This window comes from Artemia sp. Qi Xiang Cuo, chromosome 4, assembly GCF_049724085.1.
Source record: "Artemia sp. Qi Xiang Cuo chromosome 4, ASM4972408v1, whole genome shotgun sequence".
In the NCBI taxonomy this organism is placed as follows: domain Eukaryota; kingdom Metazoa; phylum Arthropoda; class Branchiopoda; order Anostraca; family Artemiidae; genus Artemia; species Artemia sp. Qi Xiang Cuo.
The window spans coordinates 58751992-58776327 of record NC_142797.1 but is presented as its reverse complement, the minus strand read 5'-3'; the positions used below and the strand labels follow the sequence as shown (position 1 = coordinate 58776327).

The following is a 24336-nucleotide window of genomic DNA, read 5'->3' as shown; positions in this document are numbered from 1 at the left end:
ATAGAGATGATACAGCATTCAGGCGGCCTTGCATTTTTAGGTTATGTCTACACTAATTTACGGGACCCCTGGAGGCGGGGGGCCTAACACCTTCACTGATCGGAATGAAATAAAAATTGTCAGTTAAAATTGCAAGGGGTTAATTTACATTCTTGTTTCTATTAGTTTTATTTACTACCGGAAATGTTGCTCAAAACATAGGTAATTAAGCCAGTTTATTCCCCAAGTATTTAGGTAATTTTCGTAAAGTGTAAGTAAAACCTAGCATAAAAGCGGCAGGAAGAGGGGGATCGCTGCAACCTCACAATAAAGTTAAGTTCTGTTAATTTGGAACGTTGCTCTCTACTGTCATATGATAAAGTTTGCTTCTGAATTTAATTTCTATCGTTTAATATAAAAACATTTTAGAACCTCCCCTTGGAATCAAAGCCTCAAAATAAATTTATAAGAAAATTCCACAGTCAAGAATTTGAAGAAAAAATTCAAGTCTTATTTATTTAATTCCCAGATATTTTTCCGATTTACGTTGCAAGTACTACTATTGCTCAAAATGAAGGGGATCCACACTCCTCCATTACATTCCCGAATCATATTACTGAAAATGAGTATATTTTCAATAGTTTTGTATTTATTAAATGATCTTAAATGTATAAGCTTATAAAACAGGGAAAAGAAGCATTGTAATGTGCGAAAATTGCCTTAATCTTTACTGCACTTGTCCTCCACCCTAATCAAGGGTGACTACTGCCCCCTCCTTCCACCAAGCTTTCCACTTTCAATGCTACAGCGTTTGCTATCCTCTAAAATAATTATCTCAATTGTAATGCATCCTGAATGGTTTTATTTTTGATATGGCGATCAGTTTTTTTTTTCATTTTGTTTGATGCATTTTTTTTCATTCTGTTTAATTTTAACTGCAATAAAACATATTATGGATTGTGATTTTTAAAAGGACACTGACTGCTATTTTATTTTGATTTTAGTGGTTTGAATTCGGGGGGGGGGGCCAAGAGAGCAGCTGAGCCCCTCTTAGATTTTTGTCCCGCAAAACTATTTCCTAAAAAATCTTTTTTGGTTATTTCATTGAAAAATAACCAATTCTGTCCAATTCTTCACTTTCGACTATTAAAAGGAGGACTAGCCATTTCAATTTCCAACCGAATGAGCCGTTTTTAACGTTTCTACGACAACACGTTCTATATAAACCTTATATGCCTCCAGGGCATAACTTACACCTCTTGGCCCGAGGGCTGTGGGGGAGTGTCCTCCTCAAAAACATAATTTCTATGTGAAAATCAACTACGCTGAACAAAATGGCTATCTCAAAATTTTGATTGGATGTCCCGCAAAAATATTTCGTAAAAATCTTTTTTGGTTATTTCATTGAAAAATAACCAATTCTATGTATTTCCATTGAAACAGTTAATATTGATTTAGAGATTTGATATAGAGATTAGATTTGAATAAAGAGATTCTTCACCCCCCCCCCCCCAAAATGTGCATTGGCGCCATTGTTCGATTTAGGCTGGTTTTTAATATAGGCTTAGGAGCAATATGCATCACTGCGTGATAGCTTTTCTCTGGAGGTTAATTAAAAAAAAACTTTTTCCACAAAATAAGTTTTTCAAAGAAAAGTAAAGAACTCCATTAAACCAAAAATGAGCAAAAATAAAATCAAATAATCTCAAAAAATCAAAAATAAAATTTATTAAATAAAAACAAAATAAACTACTTTGAACAAAATGGCTATCTCAAAATTTTGATTGTATATGTTTGGGGAAAAGGTGGGCGTGAGAGGGGGATTAGTTGCCCTCCAATCACTTTCGACTGTTAAAAAGGGCACTAAACCTTTGAATTTCCAATCGAATGAGTCTTTTTTTAAGTTTCTACGACAAATATTTCAATACAAACTTATATGCACTTAGGGCATAACTTATAACCCTTGCCCTGAAGACTGTGGGGGGAGTGTCCTGCTCAAAGGTATAATTTCCTGAACTTCAAACTGCGTGGAGCAAAGAGGCTATCTCAAAATTTTGATTGTATGAGTTTGGGGAAATGTTGGGCGTGGAATGGGTGTCAGTTGCCTTCCAGTCACTCTGACTATTAAAAGGGGCACTAGCCATTTCAATTTCAAATCAAATTAGCCCTTTTTTAGGTTTCTACGACAACGCGTTCAATAAAAACTTTATATGCCCCCAGGGCATAACTTACAACCCTTGCCCTGAGGGCTGTGGGGGAGTGTCCTCCTCAAAAATATAATTTATATCTGGAAATCAACTAAGCTAAACAAAATGGCTATCTCAGAATTTTGATTGGATGTGTTTCGGGAAATGATGGGCATGGAAGGGGTGATAGTTGCCTTCCAATCACTTTCGACTAATAAAAAGGGCACAAGCCACTCCGGTTTCCAATTGAAAGAGCCCTTTTCAAAGTTTCTACGACAAATTCTTCAATACAAAGTGCCCTGGTCTAAAGGAAAAAAAAAATACATTGTGCCAACATCGTTATGCCCCCATTGCATAACTTAAAACCCTTGCCCTGAGGGTTGTGGGGGAGGGACTTCCTCAAAAATATACTTTCTATCTAGAAATCAACTACGCTGAACATAATGGCTATCTCAAAGTTTGATTGGATGTGTTTGGGGAAATGGTGGGCGTGGAAATGGTGTTGGTTGCCTTCCAATCACTTTCGACTTTTAAAATGGGCACACGCCACTCCAATTTCCAATTGAAGGAGCCGAGCCCTTTTCGAAGTTTCTACGACAACTTCTTCGATACGAAGTGCCCTGGTCTAAAGGGAAAAAAATAATAAATAATATATTGTGCCAACATCGTTCTTATATGCCCCCAGGGCATAACTTAAAACCTTTACCCTGAGGCTTGTGGGGGACTGACCTTCTCAAAAAGAATATTTTCCCTCTGGAAATCAACTACGCTGAAAAAAATGGCTATCTCAAAATTTTAATTGGATGTGTTTCGGGAAAAGGTGCGCGAGGAAGGGGTGTTAGATGCCTTCCAATCACTTTTGACTATTAAAAAGGGCACAAACTACTCCAAATTCCATTTGAATAATCCCTTTTCGAAGTTTCTACGACAGCTTCCTCGATACAAAGTGCCCTGGTCTAAAGGAAAAAAATAATAAATAATACATTGTGCCAACATCGTTCTTTTATGCACCCAGGTCATAACTTAAAACTCTTGCCTTGAGAGTTGTGGAGGAGTGACCTTCTCAAAAACATATTTTCTATATGGAAGTCAACTACGCTGAACAAAATAGCTATTTCAAAATTTTGATTGGATGTGTTTGGGGGACTGATGGACGTGGGGGGGCTAGTTGCCCTCCAATCCCTTTCCACTATTAAAAAGGGCACTAGCCACTCTAATTTCCAATCGAATGAGCCCTTTTCGAAGTTTGTACGACAACGTCTTCGATATGAAGTGCCCTGGTCTAAAATCAAGAAAAGAATAAATAATACATTGTGCCAACATCGTTCTTTACTTAGGCAGCGCTATTGCGCTGCCTATGATTGAAAGATATCAGAGGCAACGCTATAGCGTTGCCTATAGTAAAGGCCATACGCCTCCAATGTTTTATTATTTTTTTCCCTCTGAGGCACTTCATATGAAAGGGGTCGTCGTAAAAACTTCAAAGGGGGCTCATTCGATTGGAAATCAAGAGTTCTAGTGCCCTTTTTAAGGGTCAAAAGTGACTGGAAAGCAACTAACACAGCTTCCACGCCCACCATGTCTCCAAAAACATCTAATCAAAATTTTGAGATAGCCATTTTGTTCTACGTAGTTGATCTCCAAATAGAAATTATATTTTTGAGGAGGACACTCCACCCACATCCCTCAGGGCACTGGTTGTAAGTTATGCCCTGGGGGCATATAAGGTTTTAATAGAAATCTTTGTCGTAGAACTTCAAAAAGGACTCATTCGATTGGAAATTCAAAGGGTTAGTGCCCTTATTAATAGTCAAAAGTGATTCGAGGACAACTACCCTCCCACACCCACCATTTCACATCCAATCAAAATTTTGAGATAGCCATTTTATTCAACATAGTTGAAAATTCTGGAAGTTAGGTCTTTTAGGATGACAACCCCCCCCCCACACCCGTTTTTCCCAAATGCATCCAATAAATTTTTTTTAGATAGCTATTTTATTAAAAATGGTGCTAAGATCATATAAAATAAACTCCGGTGTCGACACAACCCCCCAGGGCCCGAGGGCACGTGTTGTAAGTTATGCCCTGGGGGCATATATGGTTCTTATGGGAAATATACTCGTATAAACTTCAAAGAGGGCTCATTTGAGTGGAAATTGAAAGTTCTAATTCACTTTTTAAGAGTCAAAAGAGATTAAAGGGCACCTAGCCCCCCCCCCCTCCATGCCCTTTTTTCCTCAAACCTATCCGATAAGAACTTTGAGATAGCCATTTTTTTAAAAAATAGTTCAAAGACCATATAATGAAAACTCCGGAGTCGATACAGCCCCCCAGAGCCCGAGGGCAGACGTTGTAAGTTATGCCCTGGGGGATTATATGGTTCGTATGGAAGGGATGCTCGTAAAAACTTCAGAAAGGGTTCATTTGATTGGAAATTGAAAGTTCTAGTTCAGTTTTTGAGGGTCAAAAGTGATTGGAGGGCAATTAGCCCCCCTCAGTCCCCTTTTTCCCTAAATGCTTCAGATAAAAATTTTGAGATAGCCATTAAATTAAAAATTATTCAAAAGTCAGATAACAAAACTCAGTTGTCGACAGGATAAGTTCCAGGGTAAGTTGTGGTAAATTTTGAACTAGCCAGAAGGCACTATGTGTATAATATTACTAATACGACTATGATTACTGTAATTAATGACGCTAAGGGGAGTGTTTAGGGGAGTGTTTAGGGAGTGTTTAGGGGGAGTTTCAATTACACGAAAATACTATGTGCATGCAGGATTTCAAAAGGGTATGTAAACAATATCATAGGCAGCGCCACTCTATCATACATAGCAATGTTATTGGAACTTTTAAAGGAGCTAATTTGATTGGAAATTAAAAGTTCTTGTGCCCTTTTTAAGACTCGAGAGTGATTGGAGGGCAAGCAGCCCTCTTAAGCCGATTGATTCTCCAAAGACATCTAATAAAAAATTTTTGACAGCCATTTCGTTCAGCATAGTTGAACGGTCTAGTAACTACGTCTCTAGGGATATTGGGTATCTCAACCCCCTCAGTTATGCAATTTGCCCATTTTGCTGTAAAACCGAATGTTACTTTAAAAATAAATCAAAAGGCACTGCGTGTACGCTGGTTGCTAATAAGACATCCCAGAAGTATCCCAAGAACGACTGAGGGTATTAAGTGGAAATTTTCAGGGCTATTACTGTTACTATTTCTGTTCTTTCAATTTAACTAAATCGAAAGAGTGTAAGTGTATCCAACAGCATAGAGCAAAGATAGAATTTCTTAGGAACGACTAGAAGTTTTATTTTAAAGGTCAACTGGAGGAGGTATAAAACTAAAATAAACAATGCACTTTGTATTCAGATTTTCAAAAGGGTGTATGTTGTTAAAAAGGGTTGAAAATTTTTCTCCAGACATTGCATACCAAGCTATGGATTCTTATCGAAAAAAACTGAAAAGAAATAAAATATTGTTTTTTCTCTCCATGAAAAAGACTATGCCAAGAAAAAACGAACATAAATTAATTTGAAATTTTTTTTCTACAAATTAAGTTTTTCAAAGAAAAGTAAAGAAAAGTAGTATCCTTGACCAAAGAAAGCAAGACTGAGCAAATCGCAGGTAGATGTCAGGTTCATCCTTCGCTCTTTTTCTTACAACAACGGTTAAGTACATTACTAATTCATGCCCCCGGGACAGACTGTTAACATCCGTTATTATTGTCAACTTCTAAAATAGTAAAGTGACAGAGTTTGACAATCCCAAAAAAATATTTGTGTCGATTTGATCTTGCATTACGACAATGCAGTGAGTCACACCGTGTTCATTGTTTGCGAGTTGTCAGTGAAAACGGATGTCACTACGCTTCCTCAACCACCGTATAGCCTGGATATTGCCAGTAGAATGCGCCTTCTGGATTCTACGAGACATATAGCAAATACTTCTACGAGACATATTCACCTTTTCAAAGAGAGCAAGTATCCCCTCGCAATGTCGTCTGGATTCTACGAGACATATAGCAAATACCATGTTATTCTAACAGACATATAGGAAATATCATGTTATTCTACGACGCCCCCGTACCAAACAGGTTGGGTATAATCTGTTTTGGTTCAAGTTTTCCTGACAAAATTAACTGAATTTATATTTCATTATATAAAAGTTTTTTTTTTTAGGTTAAATCCGTGTCATCACAACTGGTGTGTCTTTTTTAGTTGCTATGATATTATTTTTTGTATATATTAATGTTTTAAATTAGATTATTAAACAGTTTTTACTAGTTTATTCAACTTAAAACTATTGACATTTTTTGTGAATATTTACATAGAAAATGGATAATTCTAAGCAATTTCTGGTGAGTAAAATTTTCTCATTATTATAATAAAAAGAAATTGTCTTGTCAATAAGTTAAGGAAGAAATTCTTTCCTTACACTAGAACTAAGGGTACTTATGCACTTAGAAGCCTATTGTTTTTAGGAGCTGAAACCTATAAATAGTTCCCTTAGAGGCTGAAATTTACGGGGCGATTTTTATCAAGATCAGTGGGCGTTTTTAGGGATGTTTTTGAAAAAAGTGCTTAGCTTTCGATCGGTAATTTGGGGTTAGAATAAAATGTCGATTCTTTTAATTTATTATTTGTTACAAAAGCTTCATTTATATTAAGATCAGTGGCTTTTTTTTAGTGATGTTTTTGAAAATAATTCCAGGCCAGTCTGCATTTACGGTGTAATTTTTATCAAGATCAGTTGGCCTTTTTAGGGATTTTTTTTAAAAAGTGCTTAGCTTTCGATCGGTAATTTGGGATTAGAATAAAATGTTGATTCTTTTAATGTATTAATTGTTACAAAAGCTTCCTTTTTAGAGTTTCGGTTACTATTAACCTGATTTGTTCCTTACTTATAGTTCGTTACCATGTACTGCTGGAAAATGTATTTCAGTGATAAGCACCTAACGGTGCTTTTAGTCTTTAGAAGAAGAACCAAAACAATTTAGAATCTATGCTGCTTACCTTAGTTTAAGAGCTGAAAATCATTCTAAAAAATCTAAATTTGTAACAATGAGTATTTTATTTTGATAATAAAGGAAAATATAAATATTTATTTAATTGAAAAAAAAAACTTATCCAGCTACTTCTATTTTAACACCAGTTTTTTAATGCAAAAAATAGACACATAATGCACCCTGTTTAAATCAGAATAATCCGTGGATTCTTAATCTTTATGACCCAAGGACCAAAATGGTCCCATTCCCCCTGCCAGCTTTTTAGCAGAAAGATAAGCATCTTGCTTGTAAAATTTCGTGGCAAACCCAGTTTTTGTCGAATTAAGATTCAGTTGCTCAAAAAAGTAATTGAAAACCCCTGATTCTGAAATCAAGATGTTTTTTACACTACTTTAGATGCCTAACATAAACTGAATTATTTTCCAAACCCAAAATGCATTTTTTTTTCATGCTAAAGTTTTGCCTTTTTTTAAAGGTAGAAGATACGTGCTATAATGCCCCTCTGGAAAAGAAGGTGAGATGGAGCAAACCTGCACTTATGCAAACCACATGGGCATCTATTATCAAATACACTGGTAGAATTACACATGACCTTAACCGGCCATTAGCCGCGAATCTTTTAATGCCAGGTTCCTCTTACACCAGTGTTTGCTCCACGCAAGTTGGAAGAAAGTTGAAAAGGGAATGGGCTGCTTAATATAATGCCTCAGCCTCATCAGATCAAGATAGAAGGGACAATCCTCTTCAAGCCATACCAGAGACTTCTGATGTACAGCCAGAACTTGTAAGTGTATATATTTTTTTTTTCCTTTTTTTCAAAAAATAAGACAAAATTTTCTCAGGCACATAGCTTTTGATGAGTAAAACTTAAAATTTGTTTCTAAATTATTTAATTTGCTTTCATTAACCAAATTAGCGGTATATAACGGAATGCTTATAACGCATTTCTATAAAAAAAAAACCTTACCTTATAAATTCTAACAAATACGAATTATAATGCAATAATTCCAATATTCCTTTAAAACAAAAACTAACTATTTTAAAAACAAAAAAAAACAAAAACGATTTGCTGTTTAACAGGTGGCAAGCAATCTTAAACTGGTATAATTGCGCTAAGCTTTCGCACACACATCCGGGCTCTTATCAAATCACTCCATCGCTATTTCATCCGCTTTGAATTTTAAGTAGGGGTTTCCTTGTAACAGGACGTCTTTTTGCGATAAGAAGCTCTTTTTAATAATCTCCAAATGTGTCTTCACAATGATGTCAAGAAACATTATTTTGGGCCAATTCATTTCAAGCAATTATTTTCGTTGATAGATGCTTTCAAGAAAAGAATTTGAGGCTGTTCTATTTGAGCAGTGTTGTGAAGTCCGATACCCCCAACTCAAAAGGGTATCGATCCTCCTACCTCAAAGGAAGCTCCTGGTTCCCAAGGGTCCTCCCCGGGAGGGGTGGGGGGGAGGGGGGTTGGGGGTTGGGTAACTTTTTAGTTAAAAAAAAAAATTGTTTGATAAAAAAAAGAAAAGTGTGTTATAATTGTGATAAAACTTTCGTCAAAAAAAAACTTAATCCATTCATTTTCTAGTTTCAGGGGGAAGCTATGAAAACTTCTGTGTTCCCTGGTCCAGGACTTCAAAGTATTATGGGTAATTGCCCCCTCTCGCCAGATGTTAGTGAAGGTACGTTATTTGATATCCCCCTGGATTTTCAATTTGCAGCTGAAGAAATGGACAGTCTTATGCAAACTATTAGCTTTCATTTTTCCAGGGACATTTTTAATGATAACTTTACAATTAGTGAATTAAGTCCTGAACAAACATGGTCAGAACATAAAGAAAGTGCTACCTCCCCGGACTCAACGGAAATTTAGCTGTTAGAATCTGATTTAAGTCATTTGCACATATACATTGAAGATTTTAGCCTTCCCGAGGAAAACACTGGTATTATTTCAACTTACCCCGTGAAAGATCTCCATGGCTATATCGACAAAATTCGAGCGCTTATTGAGATTCATATCCAGAATCAGGGAGATCGAGGGGGAATTAAAGCATCAGTGAATCAAAAAGTTTATTTACAAAAGGGGACATCTGGGGACGTTTTTTTTTTTCATTTTTCGACACGCAACCACACTTTCTACCCACGTCTAAAAGAATTTTTATAAAACATTTTCAACAGGGTGAATAAAATAATTTAAAATTTGATACATTTAATGAGAGAGGGAGTGGGTCCAAAATTTTATAAATTGAACGCATGGATCTGAATCTCAGTAGATTTAAAAGAAACTTTATATTAAGCGGAGGGCGAGGTAACAAAGTAAAATGCCACCCAGATTTGTCGGATACCAAGGAGTTCAGAGTTTCACATTTGAAACGGGGCTGCAATGCTTTACATATGCATTTTTAGCAGCAGCCCATAAAATATGACATAATGAATCAACAATAAAAAATCTTGACAAACTTGCACGTAACGGTGATAAAAATTTTCCTAAAGTAAATTTTGATTGTTTAGAGGGAAAGTATCCGGTGTCCTTTAAAGAAATAAGCATATTCGAGAAAGCAAATGAAAATCTTGGGGTGGGGGTGGTTGTTCTCCAGTATGACACTGAATTTGTAGATGGGGGAAAAAACCGAAAAAAAAAGGAGTTTTGTATTCACTGAGGACACCGATGGTGAAAAATGTAATCAAATGTGTATGGGTTATTGACGCACCTCCTAAAGATGTAAATTCTTATTGTAATTTTTTCCCCGTCACAGCAATAAGTCGACTCTTATATCAAGGCAAAAATATGGGGAAAGTGTCTATTGCTCCATGTGCCTTTACCCGTTTACATCTGAGCGAATATTTTCAGTCCCCATGGTACCTTGCACTATTCCCGGAACTCAAAGAATAGAAATGCCGGTAGAAGGCAAAGCCATTTTACAGCTTAAAAATTTTCAAAATTCCCTTCTGCAATCTGATAAAGTGTCTTTGGATTGTGAAACCAGACTGGTTGAGGTATCGCGCTCATCAAGGCCGAATATAGTCAAGGAACACAAACTAGATGCGTGTTCCTACGTACATACCAGTCGCGACACCATCAATAAAATGTAATTGGAAGAGTTTTTTTTACTATGGACGAGGAGGGCAGTATGGAAAAGTTATTGATTTCTTTAATAAAAACAGCAAACAAGGCAATTTCATGATTACGTCATACCAATTATCTAATGACATTGTCGGCTAAAGAACAATTGGCGTTGGAAAAGAGAACAATTTTCTGGGTGTGTAGGGGTGCCCTTGCCCCAAAAGACGATGTGCAGGACCACAATCACCTTATTGACCCCAATTCAACGAGAAAAAGTAACTTTCGAGGGTGTGATCACAATTTTTGTAATTTAAAAATTAAACAACGACTTTTTCTATCGGTTTCTATGCATAACTCTAACTATGATCTACAGTATATGCTACCTGCATTGGCACATCTTGAAAGAAATGGAACAGTGGATGACGATGATGCATGGATGGTAGACAACTTTACGTACAAAATCATGCCTAAATCAGTGAGAAAGTTTCTTGTTTTGGAATTTATGTGAAGATTTATTGAAGCCGGCGTTGAGTACACGAATAAAATTCGCTTTTTAGATTCATACAGTTTTTTCCCCAAATCATTGAGCGAATTAATTCAAGTGCAGAAAAACGATGACGGCTGCAATGCTTTCCCCCTTCTCAAGCAACAGTTCCCAAATGATTTATATGATTTGTTAACGGTCAAGGGCATCTATCCTTATGATTATCATTGTTCCATGTCGAGATTCGCCGAGGAGACTATTCCTTCTATTGAATCATTTTACGATAGCTTTCACGATCGGAGGTACACCCCCCAGGAATAAAAGTTTTAAAAAAGTTCGGGCTAGGGGTGTGCTGTACATCAGGCTTTGTAGTCAAAGGCTGTATTTAATGAGAAAAATGTTAAACCATTGATTTATTATAAGTAAAAATAGAAATAAAATCTACTAAATATTAAACCGGTGGGTGGGTTAATATTTTTCTTCGCATCATATAGTTCTGTATTTTATTCTGAAAATCAGAGGGGACAAAATTGGGCTTATCTCCGAAACTGATCAGCTCCTGTTAATCGAAAGGTCAATGAGGGGGGTTTTGTTTTTCACGGAGACCGTATCTTGGAAACCGATCCAACAGGAGAGAAGACGGGGACAAAATCGAATGCAGTTTTCCTCGATATGAATTCTCTCTACCCCTTGGCCATGTCCCATTATGCACTACCATGCGGTAATTATAAATGGCTCAATGACCCTCAAGCTCCCCATTTCCCCAACATTAACAGTGTTGAGGAGAATGGACCGGTTGGATGGTTTTTTGAAATTGATGGAGAGATACCAGTCGAGCTTCACAATTCAGTAAGGGATTTGTTTTCCCGTGTATCATGAGACCTGTGACTAAGGACTATTTGAGTCCTCGCAAGAGGCGTTTATTAGAGGTGGACGTATATAGGTGGACACCTTCAAAACGAAAACTTATTTACGAACGAATTCAGAAAAAAAAACATAGATTTAAACAATTTAGCGTTAAAATTTATTTGTAACAACGGTTTCAACGTCACAAAGGTTCACCGAGCCCTCGATTTTAGTCAAAAACCATATTTGAAAACATTTGTTGACACTTTTGTCGGCAAACGTTCTGCAGCAGAGACGAAAGCCGAAAAAGAAATTTATAAACTCATTTTGAATTCGGCTTTCGGCAAAATGTGTGAGAGTGTTCGCAATAGGAATCGTTGTGACGTTGTTACCGATCCAGAACAATTTGCTCGAATTATTGCCGATCCCAATTACACTTCCTTTACAATCATTGGCCCGGACATGGTACTTTTGAATAGAAAAAAAAGACGCATTGTCTTGAATAAAAATATTGCTGCAGGCAGTGCTATCTTGGAGATCTCAAAAAATCTCATGTTGGAATTCTACTACAATGTGGCTAGGGTACAGTGGCCGGAAAAGGGGCAAGTAGAGGTCTGCTACGGTGACACGGATTCTCTACTGCTGAAAGTAAAAACACCAAATCTAATTGATGATTTGGCGCAAGGTTAAATTATCAGCTCACGTTTGGACTACACAATTGGGTGTGGTGTTATTTACCCTGAGATAGTGAAACTTTGGGCGCCAAATACGCTTTTTTTTTTTAAATCTCAAACCGCGCGCGACTTGATTTCCCGTGGTATGTTTGTAGGTCCGAAGGTGTACTTTATACAGACATACGACGAGGAAATCAAGAGACGTTGCAAAGGAGTACCCACCCACTATGTGGACAAGAATTTCGACCTGGACATTTATAGGAATTGTATTGTTGAAAATGCAATTCCACGAGCCAAATTGTTGGCAATTCGTTCATTGAACTAGAGGAACTTTACTGTAAATGTAGAAAAAATAGCCATGAGTACCATTTCCGACAAGGTCTATGTTTTTCAAGATGGTGTGACCACCCTCCCCCTTGGACACTATTTAACTTCAGACCGGATCGAAGGTATTGCCCACAGGGAAAGTCTCGGTTTAAATAAAGTCCTGTAAATTATTTCCTAAAAACCTTTTTTTTTTGGAGGGGGGGGCCTCGCGGCCCGGGGGGGGGCCTCGCGGACCGGGGGGGGGGGGGCCGGCCGCCGCCAGTGGGGGGGGGGGCGCATCGCCACCAAAGTTATCTTTTTTTTGGACTTAGAGCAGATTTTTTTTTTCAAGTGCCATCTCTCTAATTTAATGTTTTTTTCTCTATAAATAAAAAAAAGTGTTTTTTCTCTCTGTACCTATGTAAATGTTGTATTTTTTTTATTATAAATAAATTTAAAAAAGTGTATTTTTTTTTCAAGTGCTCTCTCTCTAATTTAATGTTGTATTTTTTTTCTCTATAAATAAACAAAAAAAAAGTGTTTTTTCTCTGTATCCCCATGTAAATGTTGTATTTTTTATTATTAATAAATTTAAAAAAAGTGTATTTTTTTAAGTATTGTTACTTTTTTATCTGCATATAATAAAAGAAGAAAATATGATTCTTTATTCGTCTTTGTCTTTGTCTTCTTCTTCTTCTTGAAGAACAGAGTAGTAGTAGTAGGGAAAAATTATTTAGTCATTAGACAATTAGGGTCTACAGTTAGTTGTCCAGGTGAACTGTTGAAAGGAACATGTATCAATTTAAAACACCATTCAGATCGTTTCTGTGTGGGCCCTCAATGACGGGCAAAACAACACTCTTAACTAAAATAATTAAAAATTGTGATAAAATGTTTGCGGAAAAGCCGAAAAAAATCTACAATTGCTATAGTATTTGGCAGGAGTCATACAATAAAATAAAAGCAATTGCTGCTGCCATGGGATCGGTGCAGATACAGTTCATACAGGGACTTTTGTTTTGAATTGAACCAAACTCTTGGCTGATCATTGACGATCTGGCTGAATCTATTGAACAATGGTCTCAGCAAATGCTGCAATTGTTCACTGTTCGCTCTCATCATGAACAGATTTCCGTTACTCTGGTTCTACACAATCTCTCTCATCAGAGCAAATGTATGCGAACACTTGCTTTGAACTGTATCTACTATATCATCTACAGAGTTGTTCGTGATTCTAGCTCGCTAATAACCCTCAATAAACAAATCTATCCAGGAGCCCCTAAATTTCTGCTCTCAGCATGCAATCAGGCAACTAATAAACCCCACGGCTATATCCTATTGGATCTTAATCAAAATACATCCGAGGATCTGCGTGTAGTCACAGATATTTTCGACAATGAAATTACAGTATATCTCCCGGTGAACACTAAAAAGACCTATTAGTCGCTATCATGACACTGAAGAAACTACATGAAAATAGACATTTGTTTTCAGTTCTAAGCACTTCAAAACCTCAGCTTAGAAAAGCCATACTCAAACATGGTATTGACAATGATTTCATTAATCTAATATTTGAACTTTGTTTAAATTTGACGGAGGGTAATGTTCAACTGCCAAAAGTAGTTAAGCAGAAGGCAAAGCAACATCGTTCCATTGTACGTACATTGGCCTCTAAAAAGAAAAGGAAAGAATTTTAAAAGGAAACGACTTCTTAAGGCGGGCGGTAGTTTTCTCACACTTTTACTGCCAATAATTGCAAGACTTGTCAACAGTTTTCTCTAGATGGCAAAACCCTATAAATTGACTCCAATAGAACTCGCTCTCTCACCCGTCGAACACTTTGAGGACAATCTGAGTAAATTCCTCGACAATGAAACTATTGAGGATGATAAAAAACTGATTTTACTTCAAGATGCACTTCGCCAAGTGGACAAACACTATCGATCAAAGCCCACTGCTGCTGCTGCTGCTGATCCCAAAAAAGAATCATCTTCTCAAGAATCTACTGCTGGAACACAATTAAAGAAGGATGAATTGGATTCAATTGTATTGAAAATTGGAAATCTAATGCCCCACTAATATCGTGAAAAATTCACACGACTCTTAACCTATCTCTTGGAAAATGATCAAATTCAAGCCGAGAGCAATGGGGAAAGAATTATAATTCAGGGCAAGAGATATATTCTACATGATTTAATGTATGACATGGTTACAAATCGTAAAGGACTATTATCATTTGACACTCGTCTATACAACTTTCTAAATACATTAAACTTCCCCAAAAGTATTATTGGCAATAGACAAATTATAAAAAAAATAAATGAAGCTGCATAGTAAACATCAACATTGAAAGATGAACTTGAAGAAGAAGAAGAAGATTTTAAATCAATTTTGGAAAATACTAGCACACCACTGATAGCTAGACAAAAGCGAAGACGTATCAAGTCAACGTCCCCACCAGCAGCCAGTATACAAAAGGGTAGCGGACGCTACACAACGTGTTTACGTTCAAAATGGCTGAAGTTCTGAAAGGTGTTTATGAAAATATTGGCGAGGCGGGGAGTTTAAGTTCCCCCACAACTCTTTCCAAAGTCACGGGTGTTTGCACTAAAAGTTCACAAGACTATCTACAAAATGAACCGAGTTACACTCTGCATAGAAATTATAGACTTCGTGCCAATCAATATTGAAAAACTAAAGCATTTTACCCATTGCACATAATGCAAGCTGATATATTGGCTCTAGACGAGATTCATAGATGTTAAAATACGCCATGAAAGTAAATTCTACTTGTAATCAGTGTTTTTAGTCGATATGCATATGCAATTCCATTGCGATCAAAGAGAGGTGTTGAAGTTGCTCGGGTCATTAAGTTTAGTCTGTAACATGATTCATATAAAAAATTCAAACACCTTATTTTATTGTATCTGTTGATTTGAAAGTTTCGCAATAACAAGACAAATATAGTAAGCAGCTCCCCCATGGGCGTAGTCCTCAGACAGCCGTATTGACTGAGAGTGTGATATGATCAATTCAAATTACAATGTCATGATATTTCGCTTAGTCGTTAACACCATATTTGATAAATTGCCTAGAACCAATCTTGGTGAGCTTCACTCTACGATCTTATTTCTCGTAGACCAACTCATAGCAACTAGAAATTCACCATTCGAATCAAGTTGAGATTGACATCGTTCTTAATCACTATACCAATGAATCAAAGACCAAGAAGAAGAAAAATAAATTCAGTGTTGGTGATACAGTTCGAATTTATAGAACAACTAAGGTTTTTGAAAAGGGGAATTACTTCTGGTTCACCGAACTTTTTAAATTGGCAAAAATCCTAGAAACTAAACCCATAACTTATCGCTTGCACGATATCGAAGATGAAGAGATTCTTGGCGGCTTTTATGACTATGAATTGCAAAAAGTTAAAAATGCTAGTGAAATCTATCAAATTGAAAAGATATTAAAAACACCTACTCGCGGGGGTAAGAAACAGTTACTTGTTCGATGGCTAGGGTACAACTCTGATTTTGATTCTTGGATTGGTGTTGAAGATATTGACAATGCCCAATGATCTCTATGTAACTTTCATGTCCAACGTTTCCGATCCTCTCTACAATGACTTGAATACGACAAGTTATTTTTGGACAAAACTCTCCCCCCGCCGTCAAATTTGACGGTGCGTATGAAGTGGCTCTTGTCGACTGTATTCTAAAAAATACCTAAGACATCCTGAGAAAGGATTGTAAATATGAAATAAAAATTAGACCCTATGATTCGCCGCCACCAACAGGTGATCAAGAACAAATTCAAAAAATCAATTGGATGGATTATCCATATATTGAATTACCCGACGAGGAGCTCACCTGCATGAATGATTTATGTCGTACTATCAATAAAAGAATTTCTGCTCGTAAAAAAAGGAGCTTTTCATTTCAACTTTTCAAAGGAGGAGTGCAAGATCTATATGTGGTCACACATTTCAAATGAAAAGATTATTCTCAGTGAAAACTTAAAGAATGTTATTGGATTTAAACTCAATATAATCACCTTGAGAAGTACAGGAAATACTCATTTAATTATTTATGACTACCAAACTGGCTGCTACATGGACACTTGTATATTTCTCTACGCTTCATTTGTGGAAACATCTCGGGTTGGTAATTCAAATGTTCCCCTCCTACGAGTTCTTGAACGAAAAACCAATCAAGAACATGTTCATCACTACAATATAAAGCATCTTCAGTATATTCCCGTAAACAGTTCCTATTTGAATCTCTGTCAGTTAACACTAAGAACTAAATTACATGATTCTCTAGCAATTTCAAAAGGCTTAGCAGTGATTACATTTCATTTTCGACCCATTGTCAACAACGACGGTACAATCACCTAAAAAATGAACAATAGAAGAATTCTATTTGTCTGTCCCGATATCGATTGTTATCTTGGTGCTTTGAGTCCACGTCAAATAGGCAATGGATTGGACTACTACAAGGGGCGTACTAAAATGTCTGGCTATGGTCTTGGTAGCTGGTTTGCTAGGCTATTTCGTTCTGCACTACCCCTTGCCATAAAATATCTTGTACCTGCTGCATCAAATTTTTCTTCCTCCACACTACAGGACTGGGGGTCGGGCAAGAATTTCAAGGAGAGTGTTAAAGAAAATATTAGATCTTCAGCAAGAGCCGTTGGTGAACAATTAAAATCTAGAAAAAATGGGGAGGGATTGAAAAGGATGCGTTCGCGTCATTCACTCATCAGTCTCCACCCAGGCAGGAAGCAAAGGACATCAACAAGGATTTTGAGGAATAAAACAACGAAGGCCAATAAGCAGCAGCAGAAGAAGAAAAAGAAAAAGATTGTTAGATCAAAGAAGGATTTCTTCTCTTAAGATGACTTATCTCCCCCACAAGGAATAATATCCATCAATCAGTTCCTCATTGAATCTATTCAATGCTGAAAATGTTGATGTCAGTGTCAAGTATGGCTACTATGAACAATTTCACCCCCAACAACCTCTCTCGGAAAATATACACTTTCAAATATTTTCCAATGAAGACTATTTCATTGATTTGTCGTCAACATTTATTGATTTAAATGTTGCGGTGAAGAAAAAGTCAGATAATACAACTCCAAATGCCGGCGATGATCTCTCCTATGAAAACTGTATTCTACACAACCTATTCAAACAAATTAATGTATTTATTAATGGAACATTTGTGAGCACTAGCAATAATTCATCAAACTATGCCAGTTACATACAATTTATGATGATGACGCCAAAGGCGTACAAGGAGTTGAGAGGACAATCATTGGGCTATGAATATCGATCAGGTGCTGATACTGACGGTGAGTTGACTACTGCAGTGACCCAGGAGTATTACCTAGTTGGAAAATTAAATCATGAGATATTCAATATATCCCAATGGCTACCCTCAAATGTCAAGATTGACATAAAGCTAAAGCTGGCCCCATCGAATTTCACTTTGAGAAAAACACTTCCTGTAGACCCCGATGCAAATGTCATTATCCCATCGGCAATTCTCCATGTCCGAAAACTACAGGTTATGAGCTCTTTTGCATTGGCAGTGGAGAAGCTAAGAGCCAATGGTAACAACATTAAACTTCTTGTCCCCCATACGATCACCAATCAACGTCACATTGCCACCGGCTCTCGTAACTATAGCGATTCATCTTTTATCAATGGAGAAATCCCATCAAAATTGGCTTTAGCCTTTGTAAAAAGAGGGAGTGCCGTTGGATCCTGGACTGAATCCCCCCATGATTTAAATTTTTTTGGTCTATCTAGCCTTGTGTGCAAAGTGAATGGTATTCCACTGTACACTCTATCATTTGACAAAAATTCCTATAGAACTCTGTACGAGTTGACCATGCAATCCCTAGATCATGACTCAACTATTTGAAAATGGAATAACCGATTAAATGTTTTCAAAAAATCATGGGGTTATTGATTTGGACTTGTCAGTCATGCAGGATATGACCAGAGTATGAACTGTGAATGTATGTTTATATTATACATTTGCCAATGCTCTGACCGAGAGTATCACGCTAGTATCACTGAGCCAATTTGAAACCTATTTGGAAATCACCCCTGATGGCTGTGTTCTACTAGACCTAGCACCATTAACACAAACCAAATAATCAACGCATTTAGTATGGATCGATACATGTCCCAGTACAAGTCCTATTGCATACCTTCGGACTTCATTGAAAAAATTCCAAGAGTTAACAATACCCTAATCATTGTTAATAGCAGTCCATCGACTTTGAAGACCGGTCATTGGCTATGCATCTTTCAAACATCGAAGAATATTGAATTTTTTGATCATCTTGGCCTATAGTATAAATTTTATGCTCCATACATCAGCAACTGTATTGAAAGCAGGGGGAAAACCATTATTCAAAATCAACGAAGAGTACAGGATTTAGCGACTAAGATATGTGGCTTTCTTGCACTACTCTTTTTCATGTTCAGATTTCGTGGCTAAACCTGCAAGCAGTTTTTCAACATCTATGTTGACTTATCTCAATTGAATGACTTCCTTGTGGATAATATACTTACAAGTTTATTTAATTTTTATTTTTGTGCCATAATAATAAATTTTTATAAAGTTTTATGTGAAATTGTTTATTAATAAAAAAAAGAAGCATATACATTATAAAATGACTTTTCTACTACTTAGATTTCATCCACTACTAGGTATTTGTCGACAACAACTAGTGCAGGTAGATTATCTGAATTCACAGTGTACTGATCCTGATGTATTGCAATGTCAAGGTCACATTTTCTACAGTAAAGTGTGACTTCACTCTTGTCATATCTCTTTGTATAGTCAATGATACTATTCTCATTCATTCTATAGAATTCACATGTTTCAATTTGCCTATTTGAAGCAATTTCATAAACAGTGTCCTCAAGTGTCGAATCACATTCAGTCACAGCCAAATAAAAATAAGTGGGTTTATAATCATAAAACCCATTGTCTTCACAACGATGAAGTAAAAACCATATTCTTTAGTTGGTCCAACAGTTTAATTATTGACCCGGTTTCTCCTCCCTGAACAATCTAAAACCACGACGAGACCAATATCGTAGCAATAAACTGAAATCACGTTCAGGATTCTTTCCAATCATATCAGGGTATGTATTCTCCCACTGATTAAATTTATCTTAATGACAATTGGAGCATAGGTGACCTCTAGGATGAGAGTCACACACCTCTTCAAGACAGGAATTACAACCTTTAATTTGTACAGCATATCCTCTATGCAATTTACACAGGTTGCATAATCTACACTTTTCATCATACTCCTCAATCATTGTGCAATTCTCACATGATGACCACCTGCCCAGTGAGTAAATACATAGCGGACATGTATGGAACATTTTGTCATGTGTTGAGACTCTCACTACCACAATGAAACTGAGCTAGCAACAACAAAAATTGTCTGAGAGAGAAAGAGAGGAGTCAATCATCCTTGAGCACCATCTTTCTTATGAAAAAAGTCCTAAATTTCTAAACTAATGTTTAAAAGCATATCCACAATATCATTTTGTCGTGTCGTGATCAATATATCAATAAATTGTGTAAATGCATTTGGACCACGATGTAGAAGCTTCATACAATAGTCTAATGATGGAGAATCGGTTTTCATTATATCGACAAGCATTTCCCAAGAAAATATCTTCCTTTGAACAGATATCTCTAGAAAATCATCGTCTAGAATTAAACATTTTTACATAAAAACTAAATTCCTCTTGATTCAATCTTTCTCGAATCTATCCATTTTTTAGAGTCCTAACTCTCTCATGATCAACTTCAGACTAACCAGAATTTCTTTTTTCTACTCTAGAAAATATACGCTAGTCTACTATAGACAGAAAAAATACCATTGATTTAGAAACATTTTTATTGATCATAATTACAATAATAATATTCACTGATGCATTTTGTTCTCATCAATATATTTCGATAGAACATCTAAATCTGATCAAAGCTTATTTATATGGAGAATATTCACCTTTCCAGCAAAACATTGCTGTTCCTCTTGCTTAAATTTACTGCTTAATATCATATTTCTCGCATGCATAATGTCCCATTCGAAACATAGTCTCTAACCATTAGTGATTTCCACGGCTACAGTGGGTCCTCGTATATCGTTGCTGCTGCTGCTGTCGGTTCCATCATTAAGCTCCAATAATGTAAATGCACCACTCATTTTTTTCTCCACTAATATCCTTGCAAATAAAAACTATTCTCTTTGAATTCAATTCTCTTACTAATATGAATTGTAAAGAAAACTATTCCTTTTATTCAAATCCTAATCACCAATCAAGTTATACTCGTTCCTCTTGGCAAAGGTGTAATGACCTGTAGAATAGGACTACCAGAAAAACCTGTTTGGTACGGGGGCGTCGTAGAATAACATGATATTTCCTATATGTCTGTTAGAATAACATGGTATTTGCTATATGTCTCGTAGAATCCAGACGACATTGCGAGGGGATACTTGCTCTCTTTGAAAAGGTGAATATGTCTCGTAGAAGTATTTGCTATATGTCTCGTAGAATCCAGACGACATTGCGAGGGGATACTTGCTCTCTTATAAAAGGTGAATATGTCTCGTAGAAGTATTTATATATCTCGTAGAATCCAGAAGGCGCATTCTACTATTGCCCCCGCCGGACTTTTTTTATTTTATTCCCGAGTATCAAGAGATTGGTCAAAGGATATTACTATGGGACGCTGGAAGGGGTAAAAGACGCTTCAAACCCCTGTCTAAAAGTGGTCTCTGTTGACACCTTCGAGGAAACCTACGAGGGGTGTGTAAAGCGTTGGAAGAGGTGCATCGAGTTGGAAGAATGGCATTTTGAAAATTCACAAAACCAAATTTATATTAAACCAAAAATGAGCATAAATAAAGTCAAGTAATCTTCAAAGCGTAAAACTGCTGCAAATCATCATCAATGAATAAATAAAACCCAAAACGAACATAAATTACAATAAAAACCGAATCAAGCTCAAAGCGAGCAGAAATTAACATAATAGGGATGACAACCCCCATGCCTTATCAAGACCAGAGCATTATTTGTACTTAACACAAAACTAAATACATTTTAAATGTTTTCACTTTTGAACTTTAACAAATTAAAAATTATTATGAATTTAAGAAATAAATATCAGTATGTGTATATTAAACTGTCAATCCAGATTCATTTTTTTCGAAATGCAAATAAAGTGCAAATTATGTTTTGTTCTTTTGGGGTTCATCCATTTATTGATGTGATTTGTGGTAGTTCTACACTATGAGGATTATTTGACTTTATTTCTGCTCATTTTTGGTTTAATGGAGATCTTTACTTTTCTTTTAAGTTCATTCCAATTAAAGAGCCATTGTGTTTTAACAGTCGTTCTTGAAGGATTGGACCAAAAAGTCAAACTTGAGCGCAAAGAGTGACGGTTGAGGGAGGGGCAGTCCCCTCATATACGGAATAGCTTCTGTTTGTTTCAAGTGTTAATGTTGTTCCTTACTTTCAGTTGAAAAATTTGTCTTTTATTTAATTTCAATCTGAAGGAATTTTTGAAATCATGCTGAGAAATCCACCTTTCCTCTCCATTACAAGTTTCGCCTGGAACATCCCCCCCTCCATGAGAAATACCTCCATGGAAAATTTACCCCCATTAAACCCCCCCCCCCCCCACAGATTTTAGTGTGATTGAGATCAATCAAATTTTGTCCATTATTGATATTTAATTTTAATTTTATAGTCTAGTCCACCAAGACCAAACTCCTGGTCTGGGATTCCTGTAATTGAAAATTACATTCTAATTGATTTAGGAATCTGTTATACTTGAATAGTTTTAATTGTGTTACGATAAGGAAGTCTGAACGCTTTTTTAAAGGGAAGCCCCCTCCCTCCTCCACCAAAATTATTACAGCAACAGCCCTTAAAATAAGTGGAGAAAGGATTTTTTAGGTATTTGACTAACTGGCAAATACATTACCTCCATTGTGATTTGTTTACGTCTTTGGCCTCCTTTTTGTGAGATTAACTTAAAACAAGTTTTATTTTTAACTGAAAGTAAGAAGAAAACATTAAAACTTAAAACGAACAGAAATTATTACGTATATGACGGGGGTTGCCCCCTCCTCAACACCTCGCTCTTCACACTTAAGTTTTTCGGCACATTAAAAAAATTACTTATTGTTCTAACTAAACGATCTTTGAGTTTCAGGAGTCGTTTTTAAAGAATCAGGACAAAATTTGAGCTTTCGCGTAAAGAGCAAGGTTTTGAGGAGGGGGTGCCCCCTGTATTATATGTAATGATTTCTGTTCACTTTAAGTTTTAATGTTGATCCTTACTTTCAGTTGATAGAACTCTGGACAATTCAATCCTGGTAAAAATCTTCTCGAAAATCAGACAAATTTTCTCAGGCTCGGAGCCTTTAATGGGTAAAACTAAACTTAATGAAACTTATGTATTTAAAATCAGCATAAAAATCCAATTCTTTTCAAATATCTATTTGTATCAAAATTCCTTTTTTTAGGGTTCTGGTTACTATTCAGCCGGGTCGCTCCTTCCTTACAGTTTGTTACCACGAACTGTTTGATATTTGGATAATCTCTGGCATGATTAATTTTATGAGTCCAGCATTGATGAAATTTGGATACAAACGTAAAAATTACAACATATTTGACTTTATACTCTAAATTGAGGGAGACATATTTTCAGTAGACATTGGGGATCAAACCCCATTTCTAAGAAACGCGTAATTTTGTGCAAAGCCATTTTCTTTTTTGGATTTTTAATGACAAAAATACTTATGCATATCATTCAGCCCCGAAGTAGAACATACACACAATAAGTAATTTTTAAACATACTCTTGCTTTGTTCTAAGTCGTGGCAAATTCTTGACTCTCTGAGTAGTATACAAAAGTTTCAAGGACCCTTAACTTTGTCCTCTAGTTGGCCTGACAACTCATAGAGCCATTGCTGCACGAACGAAAACTGAAACTAAAACCCAGAGATATAAAGCATTGACTATGTACCTGTAAAATGTGTTTACGGTCACTAATCCTTCCTTTTTCTTTTCATATTACCCCTTCACCGAAAGCTTATCTAAGCCGGTTGGCTAATAGACCATTACTGAAATCTTCTAAGAGCTTCCACTTGTTGATTGTCTCCAACTTATCTTTGGGCGCAGGTCTTTCATCTTCCATTAGGAATAATTAGGGATTGGGAGTACAGGGACCGGCTGTATTATTTATATTCATCGTATCCTACGTAATATGAAAGAAAAAATGCCTTCAAAGAGATTCTTTCAGGTTGGTTTTACGATGCCGTTCACGGTGAATATATACTCTATAATCAACGAAAGTGAAACCTTGATTTTTTTTTACATTCTTTTAGCTTTCAACTTTTAAAATAATAAACTACTTTTTTTAAAATAAGATAGATGTTCTAATCATAATCAAGAGTAAACCGTGGTTACGCTATATGCTGCTAATGCTTTACCTAGTTTCATCGCCAAGTTTTTGGATCTGTTGATATTTTTATTGAATGTTCATCAGATGACTTAGAAAAAGTACCCCTTCCCCCGGGGAGAATTTTTCAGCTGAGTAGCTATAATTTATATGACATGTATTTTTTGCTTGACGGGTTCATAGTTTAGAATTTCTATAATCTTCACAAACAAGAAATGAATTTTAATTACTTTCTTTTTGCTTGACAGACTCTTATAAACATATGTAAAAATTGTAAAAGAG

The 24336-nt window shown here is 36.2% G+C and overlaps 1 protein-coding gene across 1 annotated transcript in view; it reads right to left on the bottom strand.

The window, feature by feature from the left end:
- The window catches only part of Vmat (Vesicular monoamine transporter), a 118799-nt gene extending 95104 nt beyond the window's left edge, over positions 1-23695 (bottom strand). The window contains exon 1 of the mRNA XM_089087601.1: positions 23620-23695. The gene's annotated coding sequence lies outside the window, so the exon portion shown is untranslated. The remainder of the gene's footprint in view (positions 1-23619) is intronic.
- Positions 23696-24336: the final 641 nt, after the last annotated feature.